Here is a 24,108-nt window from a genome sequence, read left to right on the forward strand (position 1 = left end):
AAAATTGTTACTCAAGAATAGATCAGTACAAACTGTTCGTGATCCAGCTTTTACTGGATACGGCAGTAATGAAGGTGAGAGCACTTTATTACAGTTCATCTGAGATTTACGGATATAAAGTTTACCAGTTTATTAAGCACCACCTGAAAAGGCATAAGGTCTTTATATATTTGTTTACTGTTAGTTGTAACTAGTGTTACTGTGTACTTGGCTATGTATGTTGATGATAATGCAAGGGAGAGAGAGAGAGAGTTTATGGATTATATTTTAATGCACACTTGCACTATGTTTTAAGCCCTTACAGTGATTTTCTAGAGTGAAAACAGACGCTTCATCTTTCGTGTAAAGTACAATAAACATTATAAAACTCATCTGTAAACTGGCTTGTACTAATATAGTTGATAAAAACAAGAAGCCAATGTAAGTTAGAACCATAATTAAACTAAACTATACCTGTTGTATCTCCATGCAGCATATATTCGCAGTTTCTGACATTATACAGTAAGTGCATCCTGACTGACTCCTGACACCGGAGAATCAGCTCTTGAAGCTCCGCCCTCTTAGGCTGAGTGCAGCAGCTCATTTGCATTTAAGGGCCCACAATGAAACAGTACGTTTTTGCTCACCCCCCAAAAGTAGCAATTTTAACATGCTATAAAAAATTATCTGTGGGGTATTTTGAGCTTCACATACACACTCTGGGGACATCAGAGATTTTATTTTGTAAAAGGGGGCATAATAGGTCCCCTTTAATGCTAGCTTGATACAAAGTTAATTATAACTACTAAAAACTAACCTTAACTTACTGAATCCAAAAAACATTATTTACGAAACAGTTTTTCCCTTGGTAAAATGCTCTTGTGATCAAATTTAGATAACTTCTTCTAACAAGTTTCAGTGAATTGGTCTCCAAACTTTCTGTGTCACTCAGAAATCCTTTCAACAGCCTCATGAATTAGACATGCGTAGCCCAGCATGCTGTTTAAAACCCCTCGCTTAATAGCAAATCGACCATGGGCCACTGTAAATGACTTTTGGAAACAGTACTGTTGTAAAATCCTCAGCCATGAATAAATTCAAACCAATCTGACCACCTTCTCACCTATAGAGAAGTGCACAGAGAGCAGTCAGAGCTAAATTAAAACATCCCTTTATTAAACCCTGAAATCAAGCGTGACAGCGGCATAATACGGATGATTCATTAGCTGACGTCGCTAACGCTAATCACAGCCGTGCAGAGCGGAGGGAAGACACTGCTGAGTCATATGCTCTCTGATGCTTATCTGAGGCCAGTTTTGGCTTGAGTATGGTGAAGACACTGGTGCTAGCAGTGCTAATTATGAGAGTGTTGGCTTAGAGCTTACTGCGTTAGTTTCATATCGGACATCATTCGTTCGACTGCGGTTTTGTCTTTGACTTCATCGGAACACTGAAAACTAAGTGTAAAGCTCTTGCTCTGTATCCCAATTTGCATATTACTACCATCCTAATTAGCATGTGCCAAATCCTAGCATGTTAAAAACAGTATGCCAAAAGTGTCTGAATGGTGTAATTTTTGATTTGTGCACAGTTTGTTAATATTACCCAAAATCCTTTGCAGAATAGAAAAGGAGGGCCTCGTATGTCAACTACAAAGGGGGTGCTCGCAAGTGCCATTATAAAATGACAAATGAGACACTCTAAAGTCAATGATGAAATGCTAATATTGTTAAGTAATGAGTTTTAAGATGCTAGCTGTTACATGGAAATGCAACAGTAGTGATACTTAATATGTGAAATGGAGTGAAACCAGTTTTACATGTAAACAGCATCTGTGGATATTAGCATGCCTGTAAGCACTAGAACTGATCAAAGTGTCATTCAATTCTACCAGTGTCCATTTGCAAGTTCATTCGTAAGGCCATAAAAGTCTGTCCACACATAAGAGGAGCAGTGTGGGTCAGTGAAGCAGAAGTGTCGGCTGTGTGTGCCCTCTTTGTTGAGTGACTGCACTTTTGCATTGACCTTTGGCCCCTAGAAGCCAATTATTCATAGGGTCATGATGGCCGACCTTCGCTTTAAATTAGCCTGCTGCTACGCTGACCCTCACCCTCCATCTACTAAAAATAGAAAGAAAGAATAGAAGAAAAAGAAGGAAAGAAGCAGTGGTTGTGACAAATATGAATATTTAGTTGCACAGTCACACAGCTAGAGCCGCATTCATTAGAGTGGGCTTTGGCTGTGGTGTGTTTGAGCTGATAAAAGCTTGTCTGAGAAAATGCCGTGGGTTGCTTTTGTTATTTCTTTAACTATGCCAATGTGTGGGGAAAGAACCATGTAATACCCTCCACCTGCTGCTGGGCCTGGCAAGAAATTAGCAACCCGCCAACAAGGCCAGCATGGAGACGCTCGCACACATACAAACATACATACACACACACTCTATGACTAGACAGTGTGTGGGAGGACGGCCTTTCTGAGACGGTTGAGAAACAGTCTAGAGAATCTTCTGTGCTAGAATAGTTTCACTCATGTGGCACCTTTTGAGAGCTCCGTGACCTTGAAAGAACTTGTGCAACTTTTCAGTCCAGAAATGGTGAAATGTTTAATAAGTTCATGGCAGCACATAGTGTTTGGTGTAAATGTGTTTCATTTGAACTTTGAACAGCATGTGTGTGTGTCCCATGTGGCAAAAAAAAAATAAATAAATGAAATAAAATTTGTGGCCAAAATATAGTTCAAGTATGTGCTAAAAATGTTGTAAACAGAAAGAAAAAAATAATTAATAATAATAATAATAATAATATATATATATATATATATATATATATATATATATATATATATATATATATATATATATATATATATATTTTTTTTTTTTTTCCAAGGGGCAACACAATATATTTCCATTCTTAAAATACAATTAAATGTATTATATTTTTGACAATATGAAGATATTTAGACTGAAAATGTATTTAAAAATATATGTGGAAATTTTAATATTTTATTTTTAATAATATGAATTATATTTTAATATCATTATGTACGATTTGTATTATATTTGCAATATATAATTCCTGACATATATTTTGAAATATATTAAAAAATATATCTGAACATGTTGGGTATGTTTTATTCCATATTGGGTATGTTTTATTCAAAGTGTACACACCAATGAGTGTTTTTATTAAGTTATGCTGATACATTATAAAGTATGTGAGAGGATCTGTATCCTATATGAGAGTGGGTAGAGAGATTTTGGGTGCCTTTTCTTAGTGTGTGTGTGTTGTGTTTATATAAGTGGGAGGATCACAAAGTAATGCTCTGGCTTCATTTCAAGCCTTTTCACAACAAACCCCAGGGCTATGTCAGATTTATCTGAAAATTTTCTCATAAAAAAAGTACAAACCAAACAAATCCCATGTTAGGAAACGCCCACTGATATAAACAGCTGCTCTCAAGCACTGGATTCAAACCTGCCCCCACCAAACTTTTTCTTTCTTTCTTTCTTTCTTTCTTTCTTTCTTTCTTTCTTTCTTTCTTTCTTTCTTTCTTTCTTTCTTTCTTTCTTTCTTTCTTTCTTTCTTTCTTTCTTTCTTTTATGGGTACAGAATTAAGTGTTCCTTTATATATCGTCTTGCTGTGAGGTTGCTCGGGGTAAAGAAAATCTCGTATTATCACAATATAAAACTAGTTGTCTCGTTAGATGACATTTCAAATGGGTAAACTTTACGACCCAGAATTTTTACCACCTTATTCTCAAGGATCTTTCTCACAATGGCCGTAATTATATTGTGCTGTATACCGCAAAGAAACTGAGTGAAATCGACAGATGGTGACTTTGTATGGTGCATGAAAAACAACATTAAGTAATTTGGTTTACTTTCAATTGTTTAAAAATCAGCCGGTCTTGCTTTCCGCATTAGTTTAGCTCTGCTATAAAACAATCTGCTCTCTCATTTATCTGTTTTTGTCAGCTGAATAAATAATATTCTCTTAATGACGTTTCCGTTTTCAACGGCAAGTGTTTGTGAGCCCTATGGAGGTCTACAGATGTCCATGCAGGGTGAGAAAGGCAAGCTTATGGGTCAGTTTTCCAAAGGTTACTGATATCTCAGCTGTGTTCGATGAGACTGGAGAAAACTGAATATATTAGGAGAATTTTATTCATGAGATATGAATAATAGAAAAATGCACATATCCATTTCAAATAAGTGCATACTGACATGCTTTATTGACCGTTAAAAATATGATGGCTCACCTCTGCGCACACAGACACACAGAGGTGAGGTAAGGTTGAGGTGAGATCATATGTTTACCTCAGACTCCATCCCAAAGGAAATAGTAGAGCTGCTACACACTATAATGAGGAAATACTATGGCATCCAGCTGATTACTGCATGCATCCTAATACACCTTTTCACCCTGTATAAAACATCACATCATAAAAGAAACATCATTGGCTCTAATTACGACGTGATGACATCAAGCCTTTGGGATAAGCTTCACATGCTGGTGCTAATTGCAATAATTCTCACATATGGCCGGTGCTCTAAAATGAATCAATGTTTCTGTTTAAACATCAGGTAAATAGTTTGATGGCAGTCTGTCACTGTAAATTAGCTAATGCATCCAGTGAATGTTAAATTAGAGTAAACCAGCTGCCAGTTGTTTATCGTTAAAATAAATGAGGTACACGCTATCTTAAGGTTAATTATGATACATCTCGAACCGAAACATTCATGCAGATACGCAGCTGGAATCCTCAAAAAAAAACTGAAAAACAACCAGAGTGAATCATTCATGTGCATAAAAGAATTATAGGCTGACGGTGGTGGTGAGTGAATCTCAAGAAATGTGTCAAGAACATCAAAAGGAAGAAATAAACTATATGTTGCAATGTGATATTACTTGCACACAAAAACTTGCACTACATAAAAATATTTTTTATCAGGTACAATCTTTAATATTAACCTCATTACTGTATTGCAAAAAAGATTATATTTATTTACTATATTATATAATATAAAATATAAAATATGGATGGATTAAAATAATGAGAACATTGTCATTAAATTCCTAATGCTGAATTGACATTATAATTACCTAAAAAAGGTAAAATACGTATTTTCTCTTTTGAGTTTAGGGCAAAACATGTTTTTGTTGGCTTCGCCCTGGTAAATGTAAATGTCTCTCTGTGTTCTCATACACACACAGAATATGAGAGTACAGCTGAGCATGCGAGAGCCAGAGAGTGACAAGGACCAGACATGAAGGGCAGAAACAGACTACTAGAGTAAAGAGAAACAGAGGGTGGGCAGATGGATGACACTGAAAAAAAAACAGCAGAAGAAACAAAACAAGAACAGAGAAAAGGTGAGAGACAGAGGGCAAGATATAGTGGAGACACAGAAAGATGTATTGCATTGAAAGAGAGCAAGAGACAAAGGGGGTTGAGAACAGTGTGAAGAAAGAAGGGAAAAGCAAATGAAGTCCACAGAGGGAGAGCTGGGAAGGGAGAGGAAGTTCTCTGCGGACACAGATGAGGTCATATTTATTAATAACACCTCTACTAATACAAACAGGCAGGCCAGGGTGTGCAGAGACGGGGATCATTTTAATGGGACAATATGCACATGTAAGCATGTGTGTGTGCCTGTGTTCCCCAGTGTATGTGTATGTGTGTGCAAAAGTTTGTTTAGTAGGACACGTTGCCCCTGATATAACTCAGCAGAGCTGATCTGTCAGAGAACACTGCATAGAGAACAGAAAGAAAGAAAGACAGGGAGAGAGACTGAAAAATAGAGGTTACGCAGGGCCATGGTGGTGGTTGGGAGCTTGGATGGATTAGAGGCACATCTGTCAAAAGCTAACAGAAACAGAGAGAGAGAGACACACAAAGAGAGAGAGAGAGAGTAACTCAAATACTGCTGTCTGACTGCCAACTGCACATTTTACCGCTGTGATTAGGGATGCCAAAAGTAACGGTACTTCGGTACCAAGTCCACACTAAAATAAAACAAAACACCAGTCTTTCTACAGTATCTGACTTTACTGACTTTAAACAGTCACTTGCATGCATTCTCTGGGAAAGCTCAACCATCTAAATAAATAAATAAATATATATATATATATATGCTTTGAGCGCTGTTGAGCGGATTCGCAAACACCTCTGATTGGCCATTGTGTTCACACACTCATCAGATATGTCTGTGATTTGCTACAATGATCAACGGTTCAAAAACATTGGTAAATAGACATCAATGCTCTTCACCGAGCACTTACACAGATGCTCCCGCATTCAAACACTTCCCTGTTTTTTTAAAAGCTCCCGTGCATTGATCATTGTAGCCAATCACAGACATATATGTTGAGCTTGTGAACACAATGGCCAATCAGAATCGACTTCGTATCGAAGTCGGTATTTTATACAACACTTAGCTAGCACCCATTTTACCTTAATTCTTTGTGGAATAGATTCAACAAGGTGCTGGAAACATTCCTCTGAGATTTTGGTCCATATTGACATGATAGCATCACACAGTTGTAGCAGATGGCTGCACATCCATAATGGGGATCTCCGTTCCATCACATCCCAAAGGTGCTTCATTGGATTCAGATCTGGTGACTGTGGAGGCCATTTGAGTATAGTGAACTCAATGTCATGTTCAAGAAACTGGCTTGAGATGATTTGAGCTTTGTGACATGCTGCGTTATCCTACTGGAGCCATCAGAAGATGGGTACACTGTGGTCATACAGGGATGGACATGGTCAGCAACAATACTCAACAATACAATGGTGTGGGGAAAATATTCCCCACAGCATTACATTACCAAAAGCAGCCTGAACTGTTATATACAAGGCAAGATGGTCCATACTTTCATGTTCTTCATGCCAAATTCTGACCCTACCATCTGAATTTCGCAGCAGAAATCAAAACCAGGCTACGTTTTCCCAGTCTTTCCAGTTCTTAGCTGACAGGAGTGGCAGGTGTGGTCTTCTGCTGCTGTAGCCCATCTGCTTCACGGTTTGACGTGTTGTGTGTTCAGAGATGCTCTTCTGCCGACCTCAGTTGTAACAAGTGGTTATTTGAGTTACTATTGCATTTTAATCAGCTTGAACCATTCTCCTCTGACCTATAGCATAAACTAGGCATAACAGCTTTTACATCACAGCTCTAAAAATGCCTGCTAATAGCACTGTCCACTATGGTGTACTTGCACTATTGGGGCCTTTGCTGAAGCATGTTCGTGAAGTCCACAAGAACGCAAGGAACACCTCGATGCCACCACTGATACAGACCCAACAGTCCATGTAAAGTGTTCTTCCCCTGGTATTGATTCCTGAACTTTTGATACCATGTCAACCAATAGTACATCAGATTTCCAGCAAGCTCATATGAAGTCTAGCTACTCAAAGCCATCAGACTGACCACTAAACTAATCTAACCTACTCCTAAAAGCTCTGTATCTCACTCTTTTTATTTTCAAGAGACTCTCAGTAGATAAGGATTGAAACTCTATCTCTCTGCTCTATAGGGTTGCTAGTCCTGACTTCTTTCTGGTAATGGATCTCTAATAGGTAAAGAGCTAAGAAAGTGGAAGCGGAGGCCCCTTTTCTGTTCTACTCAGCGGAACCCAAGCAGACACTCTCAAGCCCTCTCTGGCCTCGGTCTAAATTCATTTAGAACCACTTTCGGTCAACGGTCAGCTAATAAACTGCTGGTAAATGTTGCTAAGTTTAAAAGCTGCTATTAAAATCCGCAACGGACCCAGAGCCAATCAATGACTGTGAAATCTTTCAGTGCAGCTAGCTCACGTCGCGCTTCGTGCGCATCTTTAAATTGATGCGTTCAGGGTGCAAAGTGATTTGGTTACAGGCGATTTGGCAATTTCAAATGAGAATATATTTTCCGTTAAGGGGTGGAAGGAAAATAACATTTTAGAGAGGCACTAAGACACACAAAGAGAGATGAGAGAGAAGGAAAAGATGGGGAGAAGTATGCCACCGGGCTGGCCTGGGGTCAGTGCCATGAAGAGAAAAACAAAAGAAAGAGTAAAAACCAGCAGAGAAGAGCAGTCTCCTCCTGAGAGGATGCAGGCCACCTGTGCAGCATCCTTGATTACACTAGTAAAAAGTGAAGCCACACACACACACACACACACACACACACACACACACACACACACACACACACATGTTTGTTTATGTGAATTGTGGGGACTTTCCATAGGCCGCAATGCATTTTATACTGTACAAATGACAAATGAGATATACTGTTATAGAATATGTACAGGTGCTGGTCATAAAATTAGAATATCATCAAAAAGTTGATTTATTTCACTAATTCCATTCAAAAAGTGAAACCTGTATATTATATTCATTCATTACACACAGACTGATATACTTCAAATGTTTATTTCTTTTAATTTTGATGATTATAACTGACAACTAAGGAAAATCCCAAATTCAGTATCTCAGAAAATTAGAATATTACTTAAGACCAATACAAAGAAAGGATTTTCAGAAATCTTGGCCAACTGAAAAGTATGAACATGAAAAGTATGAGCATGTACAGCACTCAATACTTAGTTGGGGCTCCTTTTGCCTGAATTACTGCAGCAATGCGGCGTGGTATGGAGTCGATCAGTCTGTGGCACTGCTCAGGTGTTATGAGAGCCCAGGTTTCTCTGATAGTGGCCTTCAGGTCTTCTGCATTGTTGGGTCTGGCATATCAAATCTTCCTCTTCACAATACCCCATAGATTTTCTATGGGGTTAAGGTCAGGCGAGTTTGCTGGCCAATTAAAAACAGGGATACCATGGTCCTTAAACCAGGTACTGGTAGCTTTGGCACTGTGTACAGGTGCCAAGTCCTGTTGGAAAATGAAATCTGCATCTCCATAAAGTTGGTCAGCAGCAGGAAGCATTATGAAGTGCTCTAAAACTTCCTGGTTTACGGGTGCGTTAACCTTGGACCTCAGAAAACAGTGGACCAACACGAGCAGATGACATGGCACCCCAAACCATCACTGACTGTGGAAACTTTACACTGGACCTCAAGCAATGTGAATTGTGTGCCTCTCCTCTTTTCCTCCAGACTCTTTCCAAAGGAAATACAAAATTACTTTCATCAGAGAACATAACTTTGGACCACTCAGCAGCAGTCCAGTCCTCTTTGTCTTTAGCCCAGGCGAGACGCTTCTGACGCTGTCTGACAGCTGAAACCCATGTCTTGCATACGTCTGTGCGTAGTGGTTCTTGAAGCACTGACACCAGCTGCAGTCCACTCTTTGTGAATCTCCCCCACATTTTTGAATGGGTTTTGTTTCACAATCCTCTCCAGGGTGTGGTTATCCCTATTGCTTGTACACCTTTTTCTACCACATCTTTTCCTTCCCTTCGCCTCTCTATTAATGTGCTTGGACACAGAGCTCTGTGAACAGCCAGCCTCTTTTGCAATGACCTTTTGTGTCTTGCCCTCCTTGTGCAAGGTGTCAATGGTCGTCTTTTGGACAACTGTCAAGACAGCAGTCTTCCCCATGATTGTGTAGCCTACAGAATTAGACTGAGAGACCATTTAAGGGCCTTTGCAGGTGTTTTGAGTTAATTAGCTGATTAGAGTGTGGTACCAGGTGTCTTCGATATTGAACCTTTTCACAATATTCTAATTTTCTGAGATACTGAATTTGGGATTTTCCTTAGTTGTCAGTTATAATCATCAAAATTAAAAGAAATAAACATTTGAAATATATCAGTCTGTATGTAATGAATGAATATAATATACAAGTTTCACTTTTTGAATGGAATTAGTGAAATAAATCAACTTTTTGATGATATTCTAATTATATGACCAGTACCTGTATGTTTATGTATATTATTACAATTAGCACTCTGGAATTGGTCAATTCTGACATTCTGTGGTCAAATATTCTTGTAAACTGCAAATTTGTCCCAGGATACCAATTCATACTTTCACATGACGTCACACACTTATAAAACAAGGCTTTCCTCCATTGCCCGCCAGTGATTTTTACCAGGTTTGTACAAAGCACTAATACAGTAAGACAGTAATATTAAAAGATCAAATTCAATCTACAACTTATTGAGGATGCATACTATGTGCAGGCAGGCAGATGAACCCAGAATATAAATGGAACATACAGTTTCCCGTAAAGAGTTTTCCCATAGAAAACCATTATAAAGAAAACACTTAACCATTTAACATATTACGTTCACATTCTGGGCTCATCTCGCCTGTATATAGTATTCACCATCAATAAGTTGTATGCTGAATTTGGTCTTTTAATATCACTGTTTTAGTACATTAAGACACTTTAAGTGTTTTCACGTTTAGCGTTTTAGAGTGTCTAGCTGTTTTTAGAAACTGAAATACTGCAGCAGGTGCTGGATATGGATCATGGATGCCCAAAACTTGCATATTATTGACATATTTTTGATTTTCTTTTGAAATGGAAAATTGACAGCCCTGTAATGCAGTTCTATGGATGTTTTGCCTGCCTGGTCTCTGTGCCAGTCACGTGACTGAAAACTAAGACTGAGTTAATTTCAAATATCTTGTATCACTCCACAGTCTGTTTCTTTTCATATAATTAAAATAATCTCAACTCAAATAAGTAAAATAAGTAGCCAGCATAACAAAGGAAATATTTCTTTTTACGAATTACGAAACCAAAAAATTCTATTTCAAATAAATGCTGTTATTTTTAACATTATAATTATCAAAGAATCTATATCGTGCATCCCTAAAAATAGCCGCATCCCTACAGAAACACCGGCACTTACATTCCATCAATACTCCAGGACACATGATCCATTCAATCAATGCACATAATTTCTGTGATACACAATCCAGCATTAATATGTAAGTCATACCTGTATCTCCAGGTACACACTAATGGAGTGAAACGCTGCAGATTAGCCATGACAGCCCTGAGCACAGCTTAACCCACAACAATAACCACACACACAATACTGCTTTGTTAACACTGGGAGGGGAACCCCACCACCATAACAATACAAGTGCACACACAGCGTCACACGGCGATCACAACCACAACAGCCATGAGACTCGCTCAGTCAGACACACACCTACACGCACAGCAAGTGTTTTAATGGTAAGCCTGCGTTATTAATGAAATAAAAGCTCCCTGAGGGAGAGGAGGGGGTGTGTGGATTGTGTGAATTTAATCAGCACACATTCAATAGCAGCATCAGAAGGCTGGATGGGCAGAGAGAGAAAGACAGAGTGGTAATGTCACGCTGTGTTGCAGTAGCACACTCTTTTTTCAGCTTGTGGCATGATGCGATGCAACAGAACTTGATCACATTAGTGAAATCATAATGAGTGGTTTAAACTAGATTTGCATTATAATCAACAATGCAGTCTACACTGCAAGTGAGCAGTGCAATGCAACAAAACTTGACCGCACCTATTTTAATCAACAAAGTAGTCTACATGGCAAGCAAGGGTTGATGAAATTAAAAATAAAACACTAAAAGCAAAAATCAATCCTTTTAAATGTCACAAGTAAATTTCGGCATCACAACATTATAATGTACCGTAAAAAAAACAAAACTAAAAAATCAGTGTCATTCGCAAGAGCAGCACTTGAGTTCAAGGAAGTGAGATTTACACACACAGCTCCCACTAGTCTACATCTGTTACACCCACCCCCCTAAAATCCTCACTCCCATCCGGGTCACGGCACCAACATAACCCCTCCTGTTCGAACCACCCACTCTAAGCAGGACTCAAACCCGGGTCCACCGCCATGGGATTCGGGCACTCTAACAAGGAGGTTTACATGCACAGCTCCTACTAGCCTACATCTGTTACATCAGCACACATACCTAAGGATACAATAATGACCATTATACAATATGTACAGAGCCCCAAAAGGAACACGGTGATTCAAAAAAATATGAGATGCGAAGAAAATTTATATTTCAAGCTTTTGCGTCCTCTCACAAATGTTTTGCATCTCCCTGAGAATCTTTGCATTTGTTTGCAAAATGTTTGCATTCCCCCGAGAAACTTTAACACAAAAGTTTTGCGAGAAAACTAAAGAGATGCTGTATTTATTTTCATGCGTAGTGGAAAATAAATACAAAAGGGGTTTTAAACCCCTTTTACCAAAGGGTTTTTCTCTCTCTTTCCCTTTCCTTCAAGTTTCTTAGGGGAAATTTAAAAAGAAGATGTAAGCTGGTCGTCAAAAAAATCAGATATACTCAACAATATCGGAAACGGATATAGTTAGTATTCGGCATCAAGTCCTGCAGTGTAAATGAGGCCTAAGACCAACTTAGGTTTGCAATACTTCTGGGAAACGCAGCCCAGGTCAAATAGTCATGCACCAAAAAACATGCTGGTTCAGAAATCAAAATTCTGTTGATACATTTTTTACCAGGTCTGTTTGTAGATGATTTATTCTGCGTGGTAAATGGCCTAGAAGGTGTTTGCAACTCTGAATCTAAATGCAGACATGCTCGGTTTCAGATGAAAGATTTACATTCTGGCCCCTAAGTTCCAGAAACATTTGCAAAAATGTAAATTTATTTATTAGAGCGCCACCTTGTGTCCAATTCTAACAAACTCTGATAGACAGATTCATATATACATCCTGCATGTATATGCCTTTCAAAATTTATGATTTGAAGGAGTGGGGGGGGCTCTCTCCAGTAATTACAGATGTTCTTGACACTGCTTGTACTGATGTGACACGACAACTATATTGGTCCCATTACAATTAACAAGACAGTCTACACCGCAAACACGCATTTGTGAGGTAATAATGGCAGCGATGCAATTTTGTTGCACTTTCACAGCATAGATGGCGTATTTGTGGGATGTGGGAAAAGAGAAAGGGCAGAAAGGTATCCATGGGACCTGGTCTGTTTCTCCCACCCGTCTTTCTCTATTATCCGTCAACCTCTTTTAAAGAGATGCTTTATTGATTTTCTCATGCGTTGTAGAGCCATGGGGGGGTTTTCTCTATCTCTCTCTATCTCTGTTTCTCTCTCTCTTTTTCTCCGCCTGTTTCGAAGTGCTGCTATACAATCATAATAAAATAGAGTTTTTCTTTCTATGGCTGACTTTTTTTTTCTGAGAAGGAACTTTGCTTAATAGGCGCAAAAAATAAGCTCCTAGATAAACTGTTCCATGTGTGCTGGAGAGGTGAGAGAGAGAGAGCAAGGCAAAGGAAAAGAGAGGAGCAGGCAGCACGTGGAAAGGGTCTATTACAAACACACAGGAGCACTCGGCATGAGGATCCAAGGGGAAAAAAGACTCACTGGAGGGAAAAGAGATGGAGAGAGGAGCAGAAAGGGAAGGAGTGACTGAGGAGATTGATGCTGTATTTGCTGTCTGCTGGTTTGCCGTTATCTCTGTTTCTCAGGTCCAGAGTTTATGGGTGTTCCCATGCTTTGCTCCTCTCTCTCTTGCCTCTTCTGGAAAGAAATTCTCTCTCTTTCTCAGTTTTCATTTAAAGTACTTTACATACTATATTGCCAAAGCATCAATATGAAAAAGGGAGAGAACATTTTGAATAAAAAATTAAACATTAGAAAAAGTAAAATCTTAAAATATAATATTAGGCAAAACAAAATAAGACAAAACATAAAATAAAACTAAATTAAATTTAAAGGATGATTTCAATTTTTTAACTTTATTTAGTGTGTAATGTTGCTGTTTGAGCATAAACAACATCTGCAAAGTTCCTCAAAGTTCAATGCAAAGGGAGATATTTTCTTTAACAGAAATCGCTTTTTAAGGACTACATCAAATGGGCTTCTTCCCAGGTTTGTAACATCACAAACCCCAACATTAAAAAAACAAACAAACAAACAAACAAAAAAACAGTAACCACATGCTAGTCGATAAGTTGAATCACCGTTACTGACAATCGTCATTTTAGCTACGTGAAATTCTCCAGCTTTGTTGTTGTTGAGCAACCGAAGAGTGAGCTGTTAAAGCTCCGCCCCTCTTCTGGAAAGAGGGCCGGGAGCAGCAGCTCATTTGCATTTAAAGGGACACACACAAAAAGGCACGTTTTTGCTCACACCCAAATAGGGGCAAATTTGACAAGCTATAATAAATGATCTGTGGGGTATTTTGAGCTGAATCTTCACAGATACACTCTGGGGACACCAGAGACTTATATTACATCTTGTAAACGGGGCATAATAGGCCCATTTAAGTAAAAAAAAAAAAGATAAATAAAAAATTTAACTAAAATAAAATAGCACCGAACAAAGACAGGATGAACATTAAGAATAAAGGAATATAATTAATCCAAAAATGAAAATTCTTTCATTACTCATCCTCATGTCATTCCAAACACATCACATGACTTTATGAGGAATATCTCTGTGCCAGTCACGTGACTGAAAACTAAGATTGAGCTAATTTCAAGTATCCCCACAGTCTGTTTCTTTTCATATAATTAAAATAATGTCAACTCAAATAAGTAAAATGAATAGCCAGCATAACACAGGAAATATTTATTTTTACGAGTTACGAAACCAAAACATTCGATTTCAAATAACTGCAGTTAAAGCTCCGCCCCTCTTCTGGAAAGAGGGCCGGGAGCAGCAGCTCATTTGCATTTAAAGGGACACACACAAAAACGGTTGTGCTCACACCCAAATAGCACCAAATTTGACAAGCTATAATAAATGATCTGTGGTGTATTTTGAGCTGAAACGTCACAGACACATTCTGGGGACACCAGAGACTTATATTACATCTTGTAAAAGGGGCATTATAGGCCCTTTTACAAGATCCTGGCTGATGAATCCTGGCCACTCTTTTCCATACAGTGAATAAGGACTGGGGCTGTCAGACTTCAAAATGACAAAAAGCACCATAAAAGTATCCCGTTCCATGGAAGAAATAAAGTCATACAGGTTTGGAGCAACATGAGGTTGAATAAATAATGACAGATTTTGTTCATTTCTGGCTGAACTATTGCTTTAAGAATTCTCTATTGCACAGACAACTTGAATATGATGATCGCAGTGGTTTCTGAGGGTGTGCAGCTCAAATATGAATTTTGCAGATGCATATCTATCCTCCCCCAGTAGCATTTGCATTTGATTTCTCTTTCTTGCTGATTTTATATCAGCTCTATGCCCTCTATGCTGTCTCTATCTGCATTAGTCTATCTCTCTGAGTGACAGAGCTAGTGTGGCGGCGTGTGAGAGGCGCAGCAGGAGGTGTGCAGCATGTAGCGAACCAGGGTTAAAGGTCATTCTGCAGAAGATGGGGGAGGGTAAAGGGCTAAGCACTCACACACACCGGCTCACCAGGGTCTAATGGTCCAACAGCCTCGCTATTGTTACTCCATCCTGTGGGTCTTGCACATCTGGGGGGGGGGGATCTGCTTTAGGGATCAAGCTGTAGAAACGGGCAGAGGAACCCGCCTTACACCAGGAGGCAGCGGTGTTGGGGTGGTCCGGGCCTGTGCGGGGAGGTTTTTGCGAACATATCTCCCGAGGGAGGGGGGAGGGTTAAGGAAAGGGGGCCGAGGCCAGCTGTGGAGCTGTTTCCCTGGCTCTGTTTCTGCCCCAATGGCAACACACAGCCACTTTTATTGTGTGTGTGAATGCTGGTGTGCTTGACTGTTTGTTCCTCTGGTGTTTCCTGCTGCTAACGATTCAATCTTCAAGTCACACGGGAAGGAATTATGTTAAAGGGCGAAACAATGCCAAAATGAGTTATAATGCTACATTTTCTAAAGAAACATTGCCCCAAAAGTTGTTGCTGCACGGTGAAACGCCTGCACTGTTGTGCGTGGTTGAAAGGGCATCTTTATTGCTAAGATTTCTAGGGTGTTGCTAAGTGGTTTCTTACTAAAAAAAGCCAATCCAATGTAGATATCTGAAGTCTATACACACACACACACAAATCTAATCTAACTGCTTAAACAAAAAAACATTGGATCCCACTGTGTTTATTTGTGTTTATTCTTGACATTTTATTTAGACTTTTTTCTTGAAATGTAACGATTTTTTTTCTCAAAACACAACGGCTTCATTTAATGAGTTTATTCTCAACATTTTATTTAGACTTTTTTAAATTTAATACGTTTTTTCTCGAAACAACTTTATTCTGAAAATTTTGTGAGTTTACTGTCGACATTTTATTGAACTTTTTTCTTGAAATTTAATGAGTTTTTCTCGAAACACGACTTTATTCTGAAAATTTTGTGAGTTTATTCTCAACATTGTATTTGGACTTTTTTCTCAAAATTTAACGAGTTTAACCTCGCATTATAATGGCTTTAATCTCGAGATGGTTTCAGTTGTTTTTTTTATTATTATTATTATTTCTTGGCCCTAATCCTCTTCCATAGAATATGGCTATAAAATAATACTAATAATAACATTTTTATTATTGTTATTATTATTATTACTAAATAAAAACAAGAAATATACCCATAGTAAAATTTCACTGCAGAGCTGTAGTTCAAGTTAAGCAGCATTTACAGAATTTACCGAAACCGCTCCGAGATGCTGCAAACACCGACGAATAATAAGCGTTTTATTATGATTAATCGTGCAGCCCATTGCACAAATGGTGTGGGACGAGTTGTGTACTTAAGTTTAATGCCTAGGCTTAAGAGTTTGTCCGAAACCTAGCACCACTAATAATACGATCTGTAAAGGCTGAACAACCCCCAACTGCTTATTTGTGCAGATGGGCTTAAAACACTGCAATGTTCACATCATAGCCCAAACTGAACTGAGTACCAAATACTCTCTGAAACTAGCCAGAGATTTCACCGTTCCAACTCCATTGTGTGCAACAATACACTTAAGCAAATACATTTGGCATTTGGGGAGAAAAAACACCCATTAATTCCAGGCAAAGGGGGATATGAAGCACCCAAACCAGATGTAAGCTCAGTAAACAACCTGAGCTCGAGATGCATTAGGGCAAACATCTGTTAGGAACGCACGAGTAGAAAAGAGCGAGGGAGGAGAAAATCTGCACTTGCTCAAAGCAAAAACACAGACATGTGATTGCACTTCTAAATAACATTTCTGTAAACACAATTTCCAAAAGGACATTCGGAACTGACTCACACAAAAGGGAATCATTGACTGCCCGTTTTAATGCAGTTCAGCTCCTACCTGTGGCTGCCAGGCTTTGAATGGCAAAAAACAAAACATATGACCCTAAATTCAAGATGGATTGGAAGAAAAGCCATGCAAACACAAATGCATACATTCACTCTCATACATATACAACAAATGCACAGCTTGAAAAAATCACTAGCAGAGCCTGTGGGGAAGGACACTAAAATAGCAGATGGTCGATACTGGTCATTTGCTAGCAAACGAGAGGGCCTACGCTCTACACCTTTCCCCTCTGCGTGGCCTCCATATGCAGCTCATAAAAGACACGCAAAACTGGCCTGATGGATTCATCTGAACACCAGGAAAACGAGCCTCAGGGCAGAAAGAGGAAAACGAGGTGAAGGAATGCTACCGAAAATGAAATTTATGGGCCGGTATAATATGCATTTCAAAGGGATAGTTCATGAAAAATTTTGACATCATTTATTCACCCTCATTTTGTTTGAACACAAACAAATCACATCTCAAACTGCCAGTGATTCACGTGAAGTCACGTGATTTCAGTAAACGAGGCTTCGTTACGTCATAAGTGTTTCGAAATGTCAATGGTTCACCACTGGGGGCATGACTTTGGTAGTTTGATACACGCTCCGAACCACTGATTCGAAACAAAAGATTCATAAAGCTTCGAAGCTTCACGAAGCAGTGTTTTGAAATCGCCCATCACTACATATTGTTGAATAAAGTCGTTATTTTATTATTTTTGGCGCACAAAAAGTATTCTCGTCGCTTCATAACATTAAGGTTGAACCACTGTAGTCACATGAACTGTTTTAAATATATATTTAGTAGCTTTCTGGGCATCTGAATGTGTTAATGATCTTGCTGGCAATGAAGACCTCACTGAGCCTTTGGATTTTATCAAAAATATCTTATTTCTTATTCTGTAATTAATGACAGAATTTTTGAGTTATTTGAGTTTTTTATTTATTGAACTATTAAAGATAGTTTTGTAATAGCTGATACCTGAAATCAAATAAAACATGAGAAGCTTAAACCGAAAAAACAACTGAAATAAAAATGACAAATTTAGCCTTGACAACTAATTTAAATTAAGTTAAAGTACTAAAATGACTAAACCTGAAGTAAAAATAAATTAAAACTATATAAATATTTAAAACAAAAAAACAAAAAGACTAAAACTTAAACTAAAATCTAAAATAGCATATAAAAATACTGAAATAACACTGGCCTGCAGAAGAAATAAAGTAACAGAGATTTAGAATGACACGAGAGTAAATGATAACAGAATTTTCATTTTTGGATGAACTCTCTGTTTAAATGTTTGTCTATCGAAACTTGATTTTTCTAAAACAGTCAAGCCTGTATCACTTTCACAGCTCTGTGCAGATGTGTTTCTCCACCTCTGGCCCACAGCTGCGCACACACAGGCAAACACACACACACATACACACAAGAGGCATCACATCATTCCAATATGTGTAAACACACTGGGGGATGGTGGAAAGAAGCACTACCCTTAACACAAATGCACACAAGCTGCCCTTCCATCCACACACACTCACGAAAACACACGCAATCTCTTCTATATTTGCAGTGCTGCTCTTAAAACACTCTTCCCCATCCTCTTATCTAAACATCACCTATGTCCATCCCCAGCCCCTGCTGTTTTCACTCACCCCTCTCACCAGACGAGCCGTCCGCCTGTGTCCACTCCAGATCACGGACTCGCCTTGACTGCATGAGCTCTCTCCACTTTTACACATCACTCCTGAGACTCCTGGAGTACCATTGTGCTCATTACAAATACAGGTGGAAGCCAAACAGAGAGACTAACTAAAGGCAGAGAGGAAATGGCATATAGGAGCGCACACTGATAGAGAATAATGAGGGTTCTAGTCGAAGGGGTCGCCGTCAATACGCGCGGCCACCACACATACACTCCCAGCAGAGAAAGTCGGACAAATAACCCTTGTAAGGGCTTGTATAGGGAACACACTTCACAATAAGCCAGAGGACGGAAGGTGTTACGCAAGGCGAGGCATCATGCTTGCCAATTGATTTCTATTCATTCTGCGTAGAAGCGGTTCAGGGACACCGTCACATTGGTTAGCTGCATGCGCTAATTGAACGATAGTGTCCACAAAACCGCACTATTATAACAAGACCCAAGGCCAGAACATTTGCTTCATGATGTCAGGGATGTAATCCATTAATTCATTCATGTGATATGAGTTCCTGCAGGGGAAGATAGCAAGCGCTCAGGATGACTTAGAAAAGAGGCTTTAGAATTCCATACAGGTACTTCCGATGGCTCTGTGCAATCTGCATGTTGTTGACATTATAATGCGTTTTTGATGCACTTTAGCTGAGAATTGTGACATTTGTGATGATGATCCTATTAATGTTGATGGTTTATTCCTGGCATTTTCCCATGAATGCATCTTTACAGTTGCATAAAAAGTCAAAATGTGGTTCGGATCTAGTCTAACAGCTTTTTAAGCTCAAGGATAGCAATTATTTCAGAAAAAAACTACAGTATAAAAGTGAACATGCAGCTGAAAAGGCTAGTACATATCTCTACCTGATTTCTACCTTTAAAATTATTACATTTGAGTTTATTCAGTCATGTTAAATCATTTTGAATTGAATCAAGGCGGTTAATTTAGATGTTACCCCATGAAGAACATTTTTACATTAACTGACCTCTCTGATATCAAAGTCTTAATTTTAGGAGTTGGAATACAACATTCCAGATACCAGACCGGATGATCAGAATACTAATGGCTTTTCCTGTCCTTGTGAATCCCTCATGTCAATGAACTAAACCCTGTATGGCAATCTGTGTGTGTGTGTGTGTGATTCAGTTTTAGGTACTATTGACTAAGGAAGGATGCGAGTCCATTGTGGCACAACAATGAGAAGGTCTTCCCTCCAGGAGCCCAATTTGACTCTCAATGGGTTTGAGGAACATCTGGGCTGAAGGGGTGACAGTGTATGGGCCCCCAGCAAGCTATTCCCTGCCAGTTGCATTTAATGCGGGAACACTGTCCAGGACAGGCTGAAAACAAACATGAATGGAGCACAATTCTACAATTACTGCTCTCCTCTCCTTCCACTGTTCATTAACAGATAACGACGGGAGCGTATGACAGCCCTACGTCACAATAATACAGAGCTTTGTTCAAGGCTTCCAGTCTCCTCTTTGCTTACAGGCACTGTATGAATCACTATAATAGACAACTGATTGTTATTGGATGTGATGATACACACTGACCTTGCTATTTCACATACTCACAAACACAAGCTATAAAATCCCACTGACAGCCATTGTTCTCAACCTGTATGCACCTTTTGTCATTTTAAATTTTTGGGGGGCCCTACCAGAAATGGAAATTCTATCATTTACTCACCCTTGTCATTCCAAACCTGTATGACTTTCTTCTGTAAAACATAAAAAAGAAGATATTTTGAAGAATTTTGGTAACCATTCTCATTGACTTTATATTGATTATGTGGACAAAAAACTACAATGGAAATCAATGGGAACCAACATTCTTCAAAATGCCTTTGTTTGTGTTTTGTAGAAATAAGAAAGTCATACAGGGGTGCGTTTCCCAAACAACGATGTAACTCGCTGCTGAACTACCATAGTATGATGCATCGTTGAACAAATCAACTAGCTAGTCACGACTGTTTCCCGAAACCGTATTGTCGCAAACCTGTCGTTCAACCATGTTGGTGAATGACGTGTGGTGGAGTAATAACTTCTTTAAATGAATCCGTTTATTAATGCTAGAATTTCTGCTATAAATTACGGACATGGCATTAGAGGATTAATTCTCATTTTCCTCAGTTATTTTACTTTATTTACAGATTCAATCAAATGCTTGTTCTGACATACTAGAGCACGTACGCACATGCGCACTCTCCAAAAACGGTGCTTTAAATCTCTTGACAAACTAAAATATATAAATGACATTTTTATATGTCAGCTTGCTTATTTTGCTCAAGATAATGATTTATTAAGTCCACATGTCATAAAAACAGGAAACTACACTTCTAACAACCACAGCTCGAGAGCTGTCGTTCCAACCACACAAGTTTGTGATGCAGTTTGCGAATGTTCATTTGAACTATGGTTTCGGGAAACACCAAATCGTTGAACTAAGAAACGACGGAACTTGCGACGTTAGTTGGCTAACGATGATTTTGGGAAACGCACCCCAGGCTTGGAACGACATGTGGGTGAGTAAATTATGATTTTTTGTGTGAACTATCCCTTTAAGACATGATTTGGACCATTTGAACCTCATAAAGGCAGGAACACACCAAGCCAACGCCGACGAACTAGTGGCGATGAAAGCAGACTGTGGGGTTGGCTCACGTCGGCAGCGTCTGGGTCCAAAGTTGCCATGACACACCAAACCGATGCTTGACAGCCAACGGCCAAGTAGCATGTCCATTCTGCGCCTGCGCAAGATGAAATGTCTTTCCGTACTAGCAGGTGGCAGTATCTGAACAGCCAATCAAAATGATCAGATGGCCCGACGAGCTCTAACGCCGATTCAACATGTTGAATTGGCCGAAAAAAAACCATTGAGGACCAACTTCAGCCGACGGTGTGGAACACACTGAGAAAACTTAGTCGGCCGACGAACAAAAACTGCCCCACGGCCGACTGTCTGCTTGGTGTGTTCCTGCCTTAAGAGGACCCCTTACTAAGTGTGCACACACACAAACACACACTTCACCCTAAAAAAGTATGTTAAAGGTATAGTTCACCCCCCAAAAATGAACAATCTGTAATCATTAACTCACCATCAACCCAAAACCCTTGACTGATTGATCTTTTCCATGCAGTAAATGGTAAATGAATGCGTTAAGCCTCAAAAGAAGAGCACAAAATCACCAAAAAAGTATCATAAAAGTTGTCCTTTCAAAGACTCCATAAAAAAACAAAAGGTTTATGAGACAAACAAGCCAAAATGTAAGTCCTCGCATTCATCCGGGGCTTTCTTGATGAATTCATACGGGTACACGAGAGAACTAGCTATGTTGGATTCATTAATAAAATATTTGTTTTAGTCAGATCTTTTAAAATAAAATGTTTAATTCCATTCATAAAGTTTACATCTGATTCTCAAGTTCAATTTATCAAATTGCTGTTAACAGCTCAAGAGGGAAGATCACTGAATAATGACTTAAATTTCTGCGTCGACTCACACGACTGCTACTGTAAATCTTTAGATGACTTGGGATGTGTACCACTTTTATGCCGATCTTACTTTAGACTTGACATCTTCGGTCATGTTTTATTGTCAATGCATGGAAAACAGCCATTCTTCAAAATGTCTCCTTTTGTGTTCCAGAGTGGAAAGAAAGTCATAAGTTCTTGGAGCAACATAAAGGTGAGTACATAATGAATATATATTTTATTTTTAGTTTGACTCTGACCATTTCTCTGTCTGAATGTGCACCCAGCCTATGAAAACACCAGTGTCCACTTCATGCTGTAATTACTGTAATCTCCAGTATGCAGTGCGCACTTATTTCATTACAGACAACCAGTCACAAGAAAAGGAAAAGAAGGAAAACGCACTCTGTATGTGTCACAGCACGAAAACATCTGCTGGTGGTCAATCTTCCAGCATGATCGTGAGATTTTGAACATCACTTTTAGGCTAGGCTATATATAATTCCCACAGAAAACCATTATCGCTTATTACCTGAGTCACTAAATAATGTTAAACCTCCGAGAGAAGCGTTTTATTGTGCTGTGAACGTGGCAGAAACGTTTTAATTGCACTAAGAAAAAAAAAAGTGCTGATGTTGTGCTTTAAATATGTAAAATCCTATCACATATGCATCAAACAGTCAGCGTTTATTCTCTCACTCAATCTGGCACATAAAGATTTTAGTGTCTTATTTGTTTGCACGTTGAGATGTGTCCAATTAAAACCGCACTGCGTTGTCGCCAAAGTGACACAAACTGCCATCTACATTTATTACAATCATCTTTAGTTAGGATTTTAAACTTATCTAAACAATAAGGCAACAGTTGGAGCTCCGCCGACTGAATGACTGACTTAATGACGGTATCAAATATCCTTTCCACCCCCATTGCTTTTGCAATAAACGACATTTTAAAAACAAAAAAACTAATTACGTGACGTTGTGACGTCAATTTATAAGATAGCAGAAAGCTGCAATAATAGAACGCTGCAATAATCCAGTTGTATTTGTATTGGAGGCGTCAAACTTACCTCTGGCGAGTCGGTGCGTAACGCTCACGGACTGTCAGCGCGTCCAAAAACGCATGAAAACGCACACAGCGTTTGGTCTCAGATAACCACCATTTCAAAACGAGCCCAACAAATCCCACATTTTCCACAGAAAGACTCAGCTCCTTTTGTTTTCCCGCATGCTTGCTTTCTTGACGGCTAGGAGAGCGAGCGAGCGAGCGAGCGGCGCGATGGTCAGTGTGTCGGTTTACGCAGCGCAACTCTCTCCGTTCACTCCCTTTGTAGTAGTTCTAGAGAGGGAGGGTGTATTAAACCCGTACAGATCCACTTCTTCAAAGCGGTTCTCCTCCGTCTCAGCAACTTGAACCCCGCGCCCTGCTAAAGTGAAGCTCTGACTGTGAGAGAAACAAAGGTGCTTAGCGGACGGGAAGCGCAGCTCCAGTACGCCACACACACTGCACTGGAGGATATACTGCCTCCTGATGGGTATCGGGGAAGCGATGAGGCGGACCGGTGGCTCACAAAAGCAGTACAAACAGGTCTCCGCCCCAATCTCCCCTGTCCTGTACGGGAACGGGGCCGGAATATCATCATAATCAGACGAAGTGAAGCATTTGTCATTCTCTAATGGGCTTCTGTGCTGAAGCCTACTACATTATTTTAATGACTTTTCTAACACTTTACAGTTCTACCACTCATACAAGATGCTATATAGTAAATGTAAAAAAAAAAAAAAAACGAATTAAGTAGCCTACAC

At 39.2% G+C, this 24,108-nt stretch overlaps 1 protein-coding gene across 1 annotated transcript in view; it reads right to left on the bottom strand.

Moving 5' to 3' along the window:
- sema4c (sema domain, immunoglobulin domain (Ig), transmembrane domain (TM) and short cytoplasmic domain, (semaphorin) 4C) overlaps positions 1-23,828 on the bottom strand; it is a 71,679-nt gene extending 47,851 nt beyond the window's left edge. The window contains exon 1 of the mRNA XM_067407611.1: positions 23,373-23,828. The gene's annotated coding sequence lies outside the window, so the exon portion shown is untranslated. The remainder of the gene's footprint in view (positions 1-23,372) is intronic.
- Positions 23,829-24,108: the final 280 nt, after the last annotated feature.

The sequence above is a fragment of the Chanodichthys erythropterus genome, chromosome 13 (assembly GCF_024489055.1).
Source record: "Chanodichthys erythropterus isolate Z2021 chromosome 13, ASM2448905v1, whole genome shotgun sequence".
NCBI lineage: Eukaryota > Metazoa > Chordata > Actinopteri > Cypriniformes > Xenocyprididae > Chanodichthys > Chanodichthys erythropterus.